The 18,427-nt window shown below is 42.3% G+C and overlaps 1 long non-coding RNA gene across 1 annotated transcript; it reads right to left on the bottom strand.

The window, feature by feature from the left end:
• Window positions 1-385: 385 nt before the first annotated feature.
• Window positions 386-11,708, bottom strand: LOC139662296 (uncharacterized). The gene is made up of 4 exons (XR_011696644.1): window positions 11,575-11,708; window positions 8,272-8,317; window positions 3,332-3,456; window positions 386-1,525 (listed from the first exon to the last, which is right to left on the bottom strand). It is a non-coding gene; the product is annotated as an uncharacterized lncRNA (long non-coding RNA).
• Window positions 11,709-18,427: the final 6,719 nt, after the last annotated feature.

The raw sequence follows: 18,427 nt of genomic DNA, 5'->3' as shown, positions 1-18,427 counted from the left end.
ATTTGTGTATGATGGCAGCACATTGTATTCTACATGCACACGGTGTAAATGAGATATTGTGAGACAAATAAGAAATGTATTGTCCACATCACAGAAGAGGCAGCAGATGTATTAGGAACAGGCAACCTTGCTGCAGTATGAGGAATATTGTAGCCCCCTACTATAATGAAGGTGTATCTGTAGTCTGAAATATTTTTACTATAGATTTGGTATGGGGGATGCCCATTGTAAAAATGTAGAATCAAAATGGACATGAAGTTTTTGACTTATTTGATTGAGTTGTGTTTTAGAACTGCACATCCTTAAACAAGAATGTATTTGTTGTGAAAAAAGAGACCCTTACATACAGATGGACCAGGTGGGCATTTATGAAGCAGGATTAGAAAGTTAGCCAGATAACTGAAAGGGATTATGCTATATCCTGGTGATACTGATTTGAATCTGTAAAACAAAACTTGAATATCAAGTTTATATTAAGTTAATATGATTCAGTCATGCATGTTTGCTAATAACAAAAGTTACAGATATTACATAACATTTTTCATAGATACCAAAGCCGGTTAAAAGACATACAGAATAACAACATTAATATTTAACCATGGTGATTAAAATGAAATCATAATAGCTAAAGCTATAAAGCATTACAGCACCACATGTAGGGATGGATCAAATCAAAATACAGTAATGTGACATGTTATGATACAGTGCCACCTAGTGGATTTAACTCCAAACACAGCTAGCTGGTTTGAGTCATCCATTTAACAGCAGCATTGCTTATTGGAGAGAAGTTCAACCTAATGAATGAATAATTGTATGGCCCACAAGTCATCAAGGCTGTGTTTTGTGTAATCCCCTCATCAGGTTGGCAGACAGTCAAATTAATTAATCACACATGAATGAGAGACACTGGATACATCATTGTCATTAACACATTTTAACATGGCTAACTTCTTGAAGAGCATATAGCTTATTCCCCTGTGACTCTGGTAATTTTGTTTTCACTCAAACCAAGACACGATGTGAAAAAGTCTGACCACACAGAATTATTGTTTTTTCTCTATATCCGCTGTAGAATTCTGTGCCTCCAGCTCACCATATCCACTTGTCAGCTTCCTGGTAGTTACTGCCAAGTCCCCCTCAAGTCAAGATGAGATCTGTCCTTCATTGTAACCGATTTCAAATGGTGCTAGAAACACAAGAAGACTCTGAACACCAAAAGAAATCGGTCAACCTTGGAGAGAGGACAAAGAGCTTGAGCTGTCTAAACGTTGCTGTTGACTGGCGGTTTCTAGCCCTCTGAGTGCCGCTTTCAGTGACTGATACTTTCCGTGTGAGGCTGTCTCTTTCTTTCACTTCTGACACTGTTGCCTGTTGCTGGCCAGAGCCACAGAGAAACACACTTCCCACCCCAAGAACACTGATTTCAAATGGTGCTAGATAGATGACAATACTCTAAGCCACCATCTGAAACCAGCTTCCAAGGGGAGTATTTCCGTCCAAAGCCAGCCTTCTGTGACCCATGATCCTATAGACAACAGTAGAAAACAGAAAGAATGATAATAAAGTTAACAAGCATTTCATATTTGACAAGTGCTTTGATAAGAGTTTCTCTTAGAGACTGATTGAAATGAGAAAATAGTTGAGTGAAAAGAGATTAAGCCAGTTTTAATATAGCTTGATATCAATATGTAATTCAGTAATATAGGGCCTAGAATTAGACCTCGGAGAAGATCTGATTCTACCAGCTATGAAAGATATTGTAAAAGAATTCCTGGGTGATGAGGCTGCAAGAAAAATTACAGCTCCACTTTCTGACAATACAGCAGCCTAGCGGATAGAGAGGTGACACAGGACTTTTGGAGCAGGTGAGGGCCAGCCTATATTTCAGTATTTACAAATATACACAAAGATAAGATGTTTTTCAATGAAATCAGAATATGCAACATCTGTAAAATATTGAAGAGAACACACTACTAAATGCATATTGATGACTGAAATGAATAGTAGGTAATAGAAACCAGAATGTGCAACATATTGCAAATGCAAAATATTTTGAGAACATTTGCTTAATGTATTGATTATTGAAATTAATAAATACTGAGGTGAATACGACTGGAATGTTATTGAATGATTACTGGATACTGAAAGGAATATTAAATGAAGGAAAAGGAAAACGGTAAGCTCTCTCTCTGTGATTTGATATTAGGTCAACCAAGATATTATTATTTAATGCACATTTTTTAGGTGGCCAAGATATTTTATGGAGGTGTTGGGCCACAGCTGGAGGTTGAAGAAATTTGGGGTCTTTGGCATGAAAAAGTTTGGGAGCCCCTGCTCTCGGGGCCATCGACTGTATTCTGTCAAGTTAAATCAACATTTTAAGATGCAGTACAACAGTTCATCCATATTCCATTGAATATGTATTATGGGTAGCCACTTATTTCTCACCAGCTACTTCACTAGGACCACCTATCACCTGAAATCCTAAACCCCTGTCACGATGGGAGTGGCACTCAGAGCCACTCGAAGCATCCAGAAAGGAAAAAGACAACACATTTCAATTATTTTACAGCCATTTTCTGTGGAATACCAAAAATGTCGTCTATTGCAGGTTCTGTTCACCGAAGTCAATTACGCGTGAATCAAACACCCGGGACAATGTGACACCGACTCAGTGACAGCACGGCCTTTAATCTTATCAGACTGCGACACCATTCTTTCCTTCTCTCAGCTGGGAAAGTTGACTTAAATAAGATCAGGGATCAGCAGATCGTTCTTAAAGGCACTGTCATATTTACTCTAACAGCACATCCTTAATAACAATTAAATTTTTTAACAATGCCTCATTGGTCCTCCATTACACTGATGCCTGTCATTCAATTATTAATGGACTCTTGTAAACGGGCGCAGTACGCTTTATATATCGCGTTAAGCGCTCGACCTTGTTTTTGACTGGATCAAGACGAGGGCAAGAGAAGCTCAACAGCATCTTAGACCTGAGAAAGAACTTCCGATGAAATGCGCTTTGGGATAGTCCAGGCTCTCAGGCTCCTGCCCAGAAAAAAGTTTGATTCATTGCCCTGGATCAGGCCAGAAAGGAGGGAGGAGAGAGGAGGGAAGTAGACGGAGAGCGAGAGAGAGAGAGCGAGAGAGAGAGAGAGAGAGATGAAATGGAAAACCACTGAGAAAGCACCAGAACTCTCTCTCTCTCTCTCCAACACCCCCACACGACCGATCTGATACTTGATCCAAACAGAGCGGACGTGCGAAGGGCCAAACAAGAACAGACACACAACACACTGCCCCTGTATGTCTTAACATGCAGCCTCACCTGCAGCACAGTGCACACGGACACGAGCCCCGCCGCTGACTAGATGGCTCCTCTCCTCTCCTCTCCTCTCCTCTCCTCTCCTCTCAGCAGAATAGTGAGGATGGCACTCCGTTGCTCTCCCGCCACTACAGGGGGAAAGCAAGGAAGTGGCAGTCAGTCGCTGGCAGTGAGAGCCATGACGCAGACAGGTAGCTACAATACACTGAGAGGGTGGGGCAAGGACAGGTAGTGGCCAGTTCACTGACTTGGTGCCAAGTGCTTAGGCAAAGTACAAAACTACCCAACCTTTCCTGAAAATGCTTTGTTCTTCCTGCTGTTTTTGTTCCCTGCATATCAGCCTCCCCCTCCCCACCTTGTTTCTCCTTGGCAGGTAGAAGGACCACGGACACTTCACTGTCCAAACACCCCCTCCCTCCCCCGACACCCACACACAGACTGCCTTCATTTCTTCATATTTTCTTTGACAACACCCACAAATACTGCTTGTGCTGAAGCTGATTGCAGCCAAGCCAGGGAAGTCAAATGCCTGCTTCTAAACTTCGTATTTTTTCAGATACATATTTACTTTGATTTCCACAATGACAGGAAGGACAAAGGCCCCGAGGCCCCCGAGGCCCCAAGGCCCCCGAGTCCTTATCAGGCTTCGGATGGACCGGGCTGGGCCGCTTTGCCCGGGCTGTTTGCGTGTGAGGGTGTGGAAGGCACTGTACATGTGTGTGTGTGTGTGTGTGTGTCTGTGCACAAACATGTGTGTGTGTGTGTGTGTTTGCGTGGTAGCCACAGTGACGGCTCTGATCAGAGGGCCTGCGTGTCCGTAGGTGTCTGGTTCCTTCGCCTGGCTGGCTCAACCCAACCCCGTCAGTTTTCTTTTTCGGGTTGTTTGTTGCTTGTGTGCCCTGGACCTGTTGTGTAATGCTTATAAAAGATTTAAAGGGACAGGAGGCCTTCAGAGAGCGGTCAACAACACAATCAGGATGGAACTGTCAAGAGGCCTGGGGAAACCCATATTGGTTAATGGCTTTTGCACCAGTCCTTCTTCAAATAGAAATAGGAATATAATTCCAGCGGTAAATCGCTGCGTGAGTAAACAATAAAGCGAAACATGCATGATAAGGGATTTAACAGTTGTATATACCTCTTAACAAATGTACAAAATACTCAAAAAATACAGGATTTTGTTTAAAAAAAAAATGCATAGCAAGAATCAGCTGTCTGCTGTGTAGCTGGAATAGCGTACTTCTGATTCTCCGACCGTGCCTGACAATTAGGCCTTGTGTTGGTGTGTGCACCTACACAGACTGGTAGGCTGACTAACTCCTAGTGTTAACTCATTCATAAGGAATGACCCCCCGTAGTGGTGAGGTGATGGGAGCAGCACCAGTCTCACCCCCTGATGCTCAGGATCGTCTTCTAACACTGTAAGGTATGGGAGAGAAAGAGAAATAGAGAACCATAGTATATGTTATACCAACACCCTGTATAACATCAGCACATCTAGGAGAGAGGGAGAGAGAGAGAAAGAGAGGGAGAGGGAGAGAGAGAGGCGTTCACTGTAGAAGCGGGAGCTGCAATGCAGACCATTGGCAGACACAGACATTCTTGCATCATCTCTGAACGTGGCAACTTTCGGACATCGGAGTGCCAGCTAGGAGAACCATACGGCATCTCTTGTCTAAGGATTTAAATCGTTTCTCTGCTTAACCACCCTACACACACACGCACACACACACAGGTGTGGGTAGAGGGCTAGGGAGGCTCGCTACGCAGAAGATGCTGAGCAGCTCTCTCGCACCGACAGTCCAGAGCGAACAGGAAGGCCTGTGGTTGGCCCACTGCATCAGAGGAAGCACAGACTGATAGAAATGTCAGCATCAGCTAGAATGCTTGATGACGACTATATAATCTGTATTTCATAACACACTGTTGTCTAGATATAAAGACACACAGGCAGTAATGTTTACTATATGCCAAAACATTCTGATTCTATATCACTTCCCAGTACTCTAAAGCCACATTCACTAGCCATTTTAACATTTGTCCAGCTTGACAAATTAACTTCTAAACGATTGACAATATATTAACAGGTCAGCCCCTGTCAATACAGACATGACTTAAGGTACTGTGTCAACAGAAAAGCTGTCCTTCTACATTAAAACCTTTGTTTCAGAGTACAGCACTTCTTAACCAATCAGATGCTGAACTCCAGCTGCTTGCTTGTGCTTAGCCAATAAAACTGTGCTGTGCCGCTTGTAGAGCCGGGGGAGCTCCTCCCATCCAATGAGAATCCAGCTTTGGCACGGTGGCCTGTGATGCAGCAGCTTTAGGAAGTCCAGCGCATGTGAATTGGAGAGCAGCCAGTGCAGAGTCACCAAGAGAGCAAGGTAAACAACTTCTCTCTCTCCCCCTCTCAGTTTCTCTCTCCTCCTTTTCTCTCTTTCTCTCTCTGATCCTGAGCCATGACATTTAGCCCCTTTCGTCTCTCCCTTTCTCAGAGAGAGAGAGAGAGTGAGAAACAGAGAGAGAGAGAAAGAGAGAGAGAGAGGGAGAGAGAGAGAGAGATACAAGCCGTGTACTGGTTGAAGTCCAGCCCAGAAATGACTGCGTCACCACCTCTGTCTCTCCTAACTACGCAGAAACAAATGTGTCTTGGGAAGGGTTTTGCCAAATCCCGGTGGCCCTGGAGGGTGAAAACAAATCACCTGACAAAACTGCCACCAGCCACAGACTGCGAGCAGGTCTGTTGTCTGATAACAACATACAGCTGGATCCCAGCCAGCCTCTGCCCTGCTCTCTCCATCCTGCTCCTTTCCTTCAACTCCATCATGAGTTAACCACAACAAGTAGGCCAGCAGGCAACAGTCTGAACACAGATACATAAATATGTTACGTAGCGACAGGAGAAAATGCCATCTTCTAGGCTGAATACAACAAAAAGCAAGTCATTACATATGATGACAGTGCTGTAATGTTTACCTGGTCGCACCTACAGTATATACGCTCTCACATAACGATGTATCATACATGTAATACTGTTTCATAATAGGTCAGACAGCACCATGCAAGACTGTATTCACCTATTTGCAACAATGTAGTCATTCGTATTAGTTGAACTGATGGTGGCAAAACAGCGATATTTGATTACCTCGATTATTCTCGGCAAAACATTCCTGACAGAGCTTCGCTTCGATAATAAGAACCTTCCAGAATATTCTTTTGTTAACCCCTTTGCCGCACCTCTGCCCACCCCACATACACACCTTACCATGCCATCAAAACAAGACCCAGAGAAACTGTGTCACATCTTCAGCATCCATGTTGAAACTCCCGATACCAGCCCACAGGAACTACACAGCACACACACACACACACATAGTAGCGACAGGCAGAGCAGATCAAAACTACCAAGGAGGAAGAGGAAGAGGAGGAGGAAGCCGAGGTTGTCCGAAACCATTGTGTCCACTCCAGGTGGAAAACCCGATGACTCTGGGCTTCTGTTATCTTAGCTTCTGTTTCCCCCCGACGTGAAAAAGTGACGTAGCAACTAATCCAAAATCTCTCTCTCTCTCTCACTCTCTGACTTGCTCTCCCTCCCTCCCTGTATCTCCCTCGCTCTCCCTCCCTGCTTGCCTCTCAAACACACGCACACTCTATTTTCATCTTGTTGCAACAGCAGAACTGCTCTTAGACTGCTAGTTCGAACTGACACACATGTATACAGAACCAGATTGGACCACTCACAAATGCATACATGCACATACACACACACACACACATACAAACACACACACACACACATCCACACACACACACACACACACACACACAGAGTCATGCACGCGCGCGCATGATCACCCTATTCCTCTTCCTCAGTGTGACGCAGCACTTAATTCTCTGTGCTTTTATGCCACTGTTGTGGCTACACAACGCAGCTTCTTGATCAAGCCGAGCCAGCAACACACTTGCAGGCTGCCACACAAGGCAAGTGAGCGCGAGCAGGACTGCAGTTAAAGGAACCCTGCCGCCACGGCTCCCTGTCCCCCCACTCTGTGACGTTTGCCGTGTCCCCATTTCCCCCCGTGTCCCCTTTTAATTGGGTCTCTCTCCCTCTCTCTCCGCTGCCCTTCTCTGTGGCGCTCTCCTCTCTGCTCTCAGCTAGAGACGCTCTCTGGCTCCTCTGTCTGTGAGCCGGAGCTGACTGAGCCTCCTCGATCACCTGACAACCCACTGGTTTTAAAGGCACATCGCCGGCTTGTGTGTCAGTTGCATAACCACTCAGATGGTCTTTTTTGCCTTTTTAAATACTGTCTAATGAGGGATTCCACTTATCTCTCAGCGTCTGCGCCAGGGGGAATATTTGCATGGTGCTCTGGTTTGCGTCATTCTGTAATTAATCCCCTTATGTTTTGTTAATTCACTGATCTTTGACACAGACAATGAACGTTTATCAGCGCTCAATGTTGCCCATCTTTAGCTCCGGTTATCAGAGTGGTGTAGGAGTCGTGTAAGTGTAAATTCGGAGAGTGTGTGGTGAATGAAAGTCACAACCACACTCTGTCACCTGACCATGAATTGGCCTATCTCCTGCACTTCCTCTTTCTGCCCACAACAGCTCTGCCCTAGAGGAAATGCAGAGCACTGTTCTGTCCTGTGTGTCTCTACTCAAAAGAATACTGTTACAAAGTTATACAAACGGATCACTAACACGTTGTTCTCACTTCAGAAATGACTGGAAGAATGAAAAAAATAATGTTGTTAAAACATTACATGGCACATAGTATCAAAATATGTTTATAATTTTGTATGTCCACCAGGGATTGTAGCTGTATCTTTAAAAGGACTGTGTTCTCAACTTAAAAATAGTCTGTTTTGGCTCAGTTAATCATTAGCAGAGTTTACTTTGAGATTTTGGTCTTCGCCACTTTATCTGATTGTTCACGTACCTTGTTCAGCAACTTCTTCATTTCTTATGTAAATTAGACAATGGAGCTGTGAGGAAGATAAAAGGAGAAAGATGGCTTTGTTAGAGTGCAACACCAAAAAATCATGGTCTAAAGATGAACATTACCTTTTTCAAACACATGCTCAAGTGAAATCATCTCACGAAACATTTGCATATCTGGGGAATACCCTGTCAGACAAGACATCTTGACACTTCTGCAGAGCTGTACAGCGTCACAGCCTTGTGAATACTAAGGCAGCCGCTCCAGATAACGCTAATAAATCAAGTGCCACATCGAAGACAGCCAGGAGGAAAAGGACAGTATGAACCGTCTTGTCCAGTCAGTTATTTGGGTTGTGGCATTACACATAAACAACAAAGTGACCAAATCACACTATGAATCTATTACATGCTAAATCTAAATCGAGAGAACGAAGAAGATGCTGGCTGCCGAAGACATATAAGAATAGTTACACAAGCTTTGAGGCAAAGATTGGTGACAATTTGACACCAATTTCAATAGACATTGAAATCTATGTCAAATTGGCCTGTGGCTGTACAGTTAGTGTTAGTGTAGCTACCACTACAACATAGCTACCAGTGTCCAGCAGGGCCAATAAGAAGAACAAGCTTGGTTCTGTCTCTTTTATGAGCTCGCTGTTCTCAACAAGGCTGTGGCTATTAGGTCTGTCTGCATTTCCGAAGCAGAAAGTCCCCTTTATGTGCTGAGCTGAAATGAAAGCTTTGTCTCCGCCGACAAAAGGTAAACAAAGTTTCTGTCTGTGTCAGCTCACCACCGCACTAATTTATTACAGAGATATACAGTAAATATGGCAATGTGCGCATTCAACAAGTGCTTTTATGAGATAAATATTTCGCATTCTTTAAAGACTTGAGTGAAGCTGTTCCCTTGGATGAAAATATTTATTAGTAATGCCATAACTGCTGGCTAGAACTCAAGGGTTGAACAGCAGTCAACCACTTTTGTAGGATACTTTGTTGTGCTGCAGTGCTGCCTTGCTGCCTGCCTAAACCTTGTTTTTTTTTTTACAACAGATGTTTCAAAGGTTTGGCTAAATCCACTATCAAAGCACAAACCATTCCTCCGCTTTTGATGCCTTAAACTTGCCATTATCCTCCAGTTACAGGTCTAGATTTTCATCCAGCGCTTCAGATGGCTGTAAATATTCTTCCCTACAGTGCTTTTGCAGTGTGTGATGTCCTGATACCCTGCTGAAGACAGAGGATATGGACCCCACAGCTTCACCTTACAGGACTGGGATGGGAGACCATTGGTAAAAGAATCAGCTTTCACCCTGAAGCTATATGGGAAATGTAAGGGATCTGAGAGATCAAAGCATGTTTGCTCAGAGGAGCCTGGTAGATGCTGGGGGTATTGATCTGAGGATTGAAGCCTATCTGCTCCTCTAAGATGAGTAGATCCTTGCTCTACACATCCATTATGTACAAGATAACTTCAATAACACGCTGTAGGAATATGTATGCAAGCTGAACAGCTGACTGGGTTCTAGGGTTACTTTTCCTGTTAGTGAAGCTCCAAACCAAGGAAGGAAGAATGGATGAAAGATGCACATAAATATATTATTAAATTACATACTGTATAAATATTAACTGATAGGGTGATGTTGTTGAATATGCACTGAATATTGTCTCTAATATTAAACACTATCATATGTCACAGTCCTACTAACGAATAAATCTTAATTCATACTTATCCATTATAAATATTCCAGCACTGTTTATAATCTATAGCCTCTAACACCACCAGGAGATTTTGGTGTGATGATGACACTGTGTGTTCATGCTAGCCCTTAAGATGCATCAAAGTGCCAGCCCTTCCTGTCTTCTATTTATGCGCTTCATTCAGCGGGCAGTGTGTTAATTTTAGCCATGTCATCTCTCAGCCATGCCTGCTCCACTTCCTAAACCTTAATCTCTCCCTAGGAAAGGTGCCCAGACAGCTCCCTGGATGTTGTCTTGGTTGTATTGGGACCAATGGGTATAAAATCCAGAATGCACCAACACATTCTTCATCTCATGCATATTTCATGGGGAACCAGTGGACATTATCCACACTTATAAATATCCCGGGACAGTCTTTAATGACAAGCTCACATTTATAGAAAACACAAACAGCATGATGAAGAAAAGTCACAAAAGACTGCAATGTATGTGGCAGCTAAACTACTTTGGAGTGAGCAAAAAAGGTCTTAACAACTTTTTACATGTTTTTATTGAGAATATATAATTTTTTTCTTTTATTACCTTTTTCTTTATTCTCTGTGGCATTGTCAGCACATGTTCCAACATCATTGGATTACCTCAAAGAAGTCTCAGAGGTTTTTTTTCAGAGTCCCAGACAATATTTGATGACAAGTCACACGTACTACACAATGAATTCAAGTTTCTGGTACTCCAGTGCAGGACAAATATCTTTGCACTAGAAGCAATCAAAATTTAAAATAAGAATTGTAAGATTTCTAACACTGGACAATTGTGAACTATTATTATTCCTGCTATATGCATATGACTGCTGACCTCTGCCTGCACTCTGCACTTTAATAGTGCAAATATGCAATTGGCTGTTAGCCTGGTAATATGTCTTGTCTCTCTTTTGTTATGTGATATGTTTATTCTCTTTGTTTTGTTTTTAATGTTTACTTGTACCTTTTCATTGTGTCCTATAAATTACCCCATGTGGAATAAAGTGGTATTGAATTGAAATGAATTGAAATGAATTGAATGAAATTGAATTGAATGAAATTGAATTGAATATTTGACACAATTTGATATTTGATTGCCAAGTTAGAAAGCTTTTAAATTTTGTGTACTAAGTCAGTGGTTCCAGGGGGTCGCAAGATAATTTCGCGGGGTTGTGAGATGATTTATAACATAAGAAAAAACATATTTCTACTACACAAATGTATTATTATTATTATCTTTTTTTTGTTGCTATTTTTCTTGTGAAACACTGAATAGTTTTCAGCCTCTAGGTCTCTGATAATGAATTGAATGAACAACCTGAAAAGAGAAAATCATTCTTTGGTTGAACTGCTCACCACCATGTAAATGCCTGTAATGCGAGAAGGCATCACTTTCTTTTAAGAGCTCATTGTGTGCACACACACAAGGTTGAGAACCACTGAACTAACAGGTTTATTGATGCATGTGGCCTAACATTAAAACATTTGACATCGATACATAACAGTGCACTGCTGTACTGCTGTGCCATCCTTGCCAGATGCTGTTGGGTGTGTTTGCTTTAAGTGTCCTGGCCTCTTACCTTTCACTGGAAGCTGAAAGCAACACCTCATTTCCTTCTGTGAAAAGAGGAATAGTAATCAATATTTGTATCGAAGGCAAGCAATTCCTGTTACAAGTTTAACTTTGTTGTTTTGTTAGATTTTCCAAAATGTGCATTTCCTGAGTAAACATTTTGTCACAACAGTAAACATTGTTTTTTCTTACTGTGTCTCTGAAGCCGTCAGCAAATCAATTGGTCAATTGCCTCCGGTCATCTGATATTTTGTTAACAAGACATCCACTGTGTGAACCTGCTCTAGCTGACATCATTTTTACTCTAGAGGTTTGGGGTTTTGACGTCAGGAGATACCAGGCCATTCTTTCCAAACCACAACAGATGGACATGCCAGTCCTTCTGTCAACAAAACTATTAGGCATAGGCACGTAATGGATGAAAAAACACGAGTTCACTGGAGCTCATTTAATGTGCAAACTTGTTTCTCCCCACCCCGTGGCGTTATATCAATACTTTCCATTAAAAAATATCTGACTCATTCCAAGAACACCGTTTATAAGTTAAATCCTCATGCTCCAGTACAAGATCTAAACCCGCTGAAATGCGCCATCATGTGTTTGATAGTGGTAAGGGTTCTGGAGAGTTTGTTTACATCAGGAATAAAAAGTGCGTATCACATAGAAACCTCTGGATGGATGGAGCTGAGTCAAGGCGCTGGCACAGCACACACACAATCACTAAGTTATCTTCACAAAGAAAAACAGTGGCCTTGCCGAGACAAGCCATATTATCCATTTCTGCACTCTTCAAGAGAGAACAATCATCTTACATAATTTAAAGTTTAGGCTTATATGAAGCCTAGACTATTGAATGAAGTGGTAATTAAATTTGTATTTATTTTTAAACATCCAATGAAATAATAAACCATATTCACACAAAAAAAGTCGAGATATGCATTGTTGAGCTGGAAAATGTAACTATGCTAATATGCCAAAAATCTGACAGGTGCAATAGTGACAAAATTCAAAGAGTAATATTACTATTTCATGACAAAGTAGTAACAAGATCGTTTTCCTCATCAATTTAATTATTTGAAAGTAGTCTGATTTAAAGTTTTTTCCCTCCTCTCGCAACTTTAATCAACACTTCCAACCAATTTGATATCACTGCGTATTATAAGCGACTAATGAATCAATTATACTCACGTGGATGCACAATTAATAACGAATAAAGATCATTCTTAACAATAAGGACTGTACTACAGCCTATCTGTTATTTAAAAATGAAATCATAACGCAGTACCGCATGGATGCACGGACCGCTCACTCCGGAGATAAATTGAAGTGCGCAACATCCTCCTGCACCAAGCATCCAGCACACCTCTCCATCCCTCCCTGCGGCTCTGTCCCCTCGCTGCTTCCGTAGAAAATGAACCTCAAATCCTCACAGACATTGTTTTATAAGGCAATTATTGACAGCAAATACCCCGTGAGGTTTATTTCCGGGTAACGTTGGAAACAAGAAGCTGCGCCCTGCAATTATAGAAACCATAATGATCAAATCACGATCAGGCGTAGTTAATTTTTATTAGCTCTTATCCAATAAGAACTATAGTGATCATAACAATACTTTGAAGAATATGCTATTTTTAAAATAGCACATTTTAAATATAAACTATGAACAATAACATTTCGTATGAGAATATTAGGCTATAGGACTAGTGCTAGACTATCATAAGAGATTAAAAAAACACATTTAGTAGGATACTATGAGCCCCCTATAAACTCAATGAGTGTCGCAGACGCACTATAAATATCCCAATGGGAATATTATGGTAATATCCTAGTGGTTCTTCGTTAGAGCAGCCACTGGATGGAAATAAACAGTTTCTGTTGGAATGGGTGGAATGACTTACCGACACAGCGCATCTCTTGCCAAACTCGTCCGGTCCCGTTACCGCCACTACACCATCACCACTGCCTTCACCCCGCCCCCCATCATCAATCCTCCTTGGGGGTTATTATTCAATCCAGAGTGTTCCCCTACCTGGTAAATCCATCCATCGACATTTTTACAGCGACACAGACAAGCCCCGCCCAGTCACACACCCCCGCTCCCTGATTGGCCGTCGCTCAGACACGCGTCGTCCGGATCACGTGCTTTTGACGCATGTTTACAAACAGACGCAGAACCAGAGAGTACACAGGCGCGCGAGAGGCTTCTCTTCTGCACACTTCCGTCTTCAACGTAAATGTCGTTACAAAGAGAAGTTGTTTTTTTGACTGGGAGTCAAAGAGAGAGTTTACCACTCGGTTCAATATCCATTTTCTCTAAGAGAGGCTCATCTGAGTCAGCCAAAAAGCTATATTTAAGGTCTTCGTTATACTAGCAGTGCCGGGCATATCTTTAATTCATAAAATAATGCCTAGCAGGTGCTGCTCTTTCACGCATGCGCAAGACGGTCATGTCTCCTGCTCGGCCATACATGTTCATGAACGCGCGTCAGCTAGCTTATGTGCTAATAAATGATTATATACAATATTCTCCTTTTAGTCAGTTGTAAGAGTGGAGGTAGGCCTACTGCATGCTCAACCCTGCTCCCTTCTGGCGGACAAGTGTTTCCACTGCTGGCTGGAACAGGATATGAACTATCTCGATAGACCTTGATATTTGCCTTGACACTGGGAATATGTAATTACATGCCATCCTACCATGTTTTCTCATCTTCTGGCGCATATTTAAAAAGCACGAGTCTTAAAGTGACTGCTGGTTAGTAGCCTGGTTTCATCAGTTCTTCAATGAACGGCAATAAAACGTTGTTGCATCTCAAGGTCTAGGCCAGAACTCAGCACCTGGTTGAGCTCAGTCAACACCTTTTTATTAGGCCCCTCAATAATGTGACATAAATCTTTGTAAACTCAGTAGAAATCATACTAAGTAGCACCAAAGTGATGTAAAATATATGAGGATAGGATAGAGTCGTTTAAGGAAAAAATAACATAATATTCACTAAATGAATGCTTTTCTGAACATATACTGATTTTGTGTGAACTGGTGAAAAGGGTAAATTAAAAAGGTGGTAACCTGTCATGATAGTTTAGCACCTTTTTAATTTACCCGTACATTTAACTATTGGTCGGTTCTAATTTCATGTGCACCCATTCAGGTAAAGTCACAGTAAGCTACCAAACGGGATCTGTGGAGCTGGTGGGGATCCAGCGCCCTGCTCAAGGATGCATGATCAGAAGGAAATATGTTTGCCAACACAGGGCTTGAACCTGCTCCTCTGGTTGAAAGACAGTCTGTTTAACCTCTCAGCCACCCTGCCAGCTGCAACCTGAGCCCACAGCAGGTACATAACCCTAGAAACATATCCAGAGAGATTAACCCAACGATACAGACCTGTGAGTCATTCCATACCCTTCATGGCGAAGAACATTTTATAGTCAGAGATCCAAATGTAATGGGATTAGCAGCCTAATCCTCACATTTTTATCAAATAGCTTTTTTGCTGTGCAGATTTGAAATGTCAACAACTCGCAACCTACAAGCCTAGTTGAATAGGCTCATATGCTGCTAGCTGAAGTTTCTGTTTGAATTAGTTGGGCTATGTGTATCATATTCCTAAAATGTACTGTAGATTGATTTGCTTTCATTTTTCTTTTGATTCATTTGTGTTCAGTTTCAGTTTCATGATTGTTTTCAGTTTGTTTCATCATTAGTTATTTGCCCCAAAGTGTCATTGGCTAGAGGCCACAGCAGGGGGCATCCTAACCCAAGGATATCACATCCAAACTTCACCTTGTTCTGTGTGTTTCTGTCTATATGGACTTAGGATTGTTATCTGAAAATCATTCAGGTTGCTGTAGAAGACTGTTGCAAACAAATAAAATGTGTGCCTATTTTACGGATGTTGTGCAATTTGCCCGCAGTGCTAAAGTCACATGTAATAAATGAAGATATGTCTGAGATGAATTGCTTGGTCCTTCAGTTTACCACGGGGTGTAATTCTCTGTAGGCCTCGGCGGACAGTTGCATCACTGGAAAAAAGAGACGATGCTTTCCAGATTGTTTCCTTCAGCAGATGTTGTGAATAGACAATGACAACACAGAGCGCCGTGTGGGAAACAGACGCTTTATCACTTAAGGTTCCCCGGTTATGTGTTGTTTAGGTGTCCATGGAGACAAAATATGCAGTCTAATAACATCTTGATGTCAGTTTTCATCATTCATTCATTAATTCATTACTTTTTCAATGCTGTGCAGTTCCTCCCTTATAAAAAAAAAAAAAGATAATTACATAATACCATAGAAGACAAAAAAAAATAAGTAAGTCAATATAAACTCACCAGAGTCAAACAAACAGACAAACTACAAGAAGCTAGTAGCATGTAGGAATATTATAGTGATTTTTCGTCAGGGCTAAAAGTGTAAATTGTCATTACGCAAATAGATTAGAGAAGGATGACCTTTTGCGTGGCTGGCTGATGGGACAGTAACATGCAGGGTGTGTCTGGTCACTCCCTCATGTGCGCACATCAGTCAGTGGGGCCCCATATTTGCCTCACGGTCTAGGCCCCTCCCTTAATGTGGATCCCATCTTCCAAACTGCGTAGTACATTCCTTGCTGTGTTTCCCATGATGCATGCTGAAAGTGTGACTGTATATGAGGCTTCTCTTCAATCTTCATGCGTTGTGGATTTTGAGTGTGTGTGTGTGTGTGTGTGTGCTCCTGCATGTGTGTGGATGCATGCTGGTGTGGATACATAGGTGTTTCACTGCACAGTGCATTAGGAGAAGCATTCCACTGCATCATTCCATAGAGGTCAAGTGGTGTAAATTTCAGACACCCCCTCTTGTCAATTTCAGAGACCCTCTCATGTTCAGAACAACATTTATGTATTTATGCATTTGTGTATTTGTGTAGTCTTTGCTAAACATGCTCTAGTATGGAGATAAATAGTTAATTATATTAATAAACCTTGTTCTGCTTTGTATTGCAAAGGACTATGGGAGTGGGGCCATGAATCAGACACCTTGATTGACCAATTTAGGGTAAACTACACCTGGGTTATGGTCAGATTATGATCCAGTTTTATTTCAGATTTTGGCTTCATAGTTATCTTTGTCAGCCTGCACATTGTTGCAGCTCCTTGTCCTTGTTTGACCCTCCTGTTGAGATACAGGTCTGTTTTGTGTGAGTCTGCCAATATAAAATCAAGATGAGGCATTTATTTTGTTGATTTACTTTACAGAACACCCAGTTAGACTAAAGTGTGTAGTGCAGTAAATTGTGAAAGATTTTTTGTTTATTGTTCTCCATAATAACAACACATATTTCTGGCCTCTCCGGGGCCAGACTTGAGCTCACAACCAGTTCTCCTGTCGCTCTCCCGACTCTGAGGATATCCCTGCAGCTCGGCAGCCTCTGTCCTCATCCATTTACTTTGAGCACGATGGACTTAGCACCCAGAGACTGGCACTGTCCAGCTTGGCTAATAAGTTTTTATTGTTTTCGTCATCTTTTAGGATTTTCTTTCTTTTTGTTTACTTTTTAAAGAGATTTGTCTTAAGCCATTATACATATGATGCGCAATGAGATTTATTTCTTTTCACTGAATTGTGACATTAATCTTGACACACAAATGTAAGTTCTGGATCTCTGGTGCAATTTAACATGCTGCTAAACTCCAAGGAATGATTCTTCCATTTCCAGGCTGGGATGAGCAGCCAGAAAGCCAGAAGGGAGGAGAATATCAAAGCTTCCAAACACTGCATGAACATATGTGTTTTTACAGTGGGAAGACCTGTTAGCAGAGGTCATCCTGTTCAGGCTGTGTTGTTTGACCAGTCTTGCCAAGAATCAATCAAGAATCAGTCAGTATGAGAATTGTACATGTTCCAAGAAGGAAGGAAGTTGGTAAACATTCCTTGTTCTATTTCCTCCTATAGCAGGAAACTCAGGAAGAGGAGAGTGATAAAAGTGAGAGAAGACATATTTGAAGAATATTATCTTTAATGTGGCCATGCGGTGCCTCTCCATTTTTGGCTTTATCAGTGACTCCACTCTGCAGTTCCAGGTTTCCACTTTCACCTCTTGTGACCTACGTTAAGCAAGACAGTATGCCAAAGTTTAGACTATTTCCCAAGTCTACTAATCAATATTTCAAAGCAGTTATTAGCCCAGATCAAAGGATTGATGGAAGTTTTGCACTGCTAATATCCATCTGGGATTTCTGGATTTTTTTTCACTGACCCTGGCTGTAGTAACGCTTCACTGTCATCACAGGCTGACGTGGGAAGCGGACCGTGCCTCCTGAACTTACGATCCCGCTCGGTCTCTCGTGCGCTCTCCCTTACCTCCCGCCCTTCCATTCCTCCCAATATTATCTTACCATCAATGAGTGTAGATGGGGCGCGTCTTGGCGCGGAGAGGGAAAACATGACGTATTTGGCAGCTGCAGCTACACCGAGGGGGGAGCCGCCCCGCAGTGAGTTGTGTGTTCGATTCTGTCTGCCCCTGCAGAAATCGAGGGCTGGATGGGGCTGAAGGATGGGAGGACACGGGGTTGGAGTCAGGGGACTGTGTGACATGGAGGAGAAGGGAAGAGCTGGAGAGATAAAGGGGTTCAGGCTAAAGGGGTCCTCTTTGTTACAGGGCGGAGGGACGGAGGGGTGGAAATTTTAAGGCTGATGTGAAGGGGGGCCTTGAGGAATGAGTGAAGCTGGAGCAGACAAAAGAACATATGGGACGGGGCTTGATATTCTCACATGGGTGGGATCTGCTGCTCCTCCTTTATCCTGGACATTCAATCACATCTGCGCTGTAAAATGCACAACATGATCTCAGCCAAGGACCTGCTCACCCAACAGAGTT

Source organism: Centroberyx affinis, unplaced genomic scaffold, assembly GCF_046629955.1.
Source record: "Centroberyx affinis isolate AG114_WGS23_722 - 3 ecotype Tasmania unplaced genomic scaffold, CSIRO-AGI_Caff_v1 ptg003752l_1, whole genome shotgun sequence".
In the NCBI taxonomy this organism is placed as follows: Eukaryota; Metazoa; Chordata; class Actinopteri; order Beryciformes; family Berycidae; genus Centroberyx; species Centroberyx affinis.
This window is presented reverse-complemented; position numbering and strand designations above follow the sequence as displayed.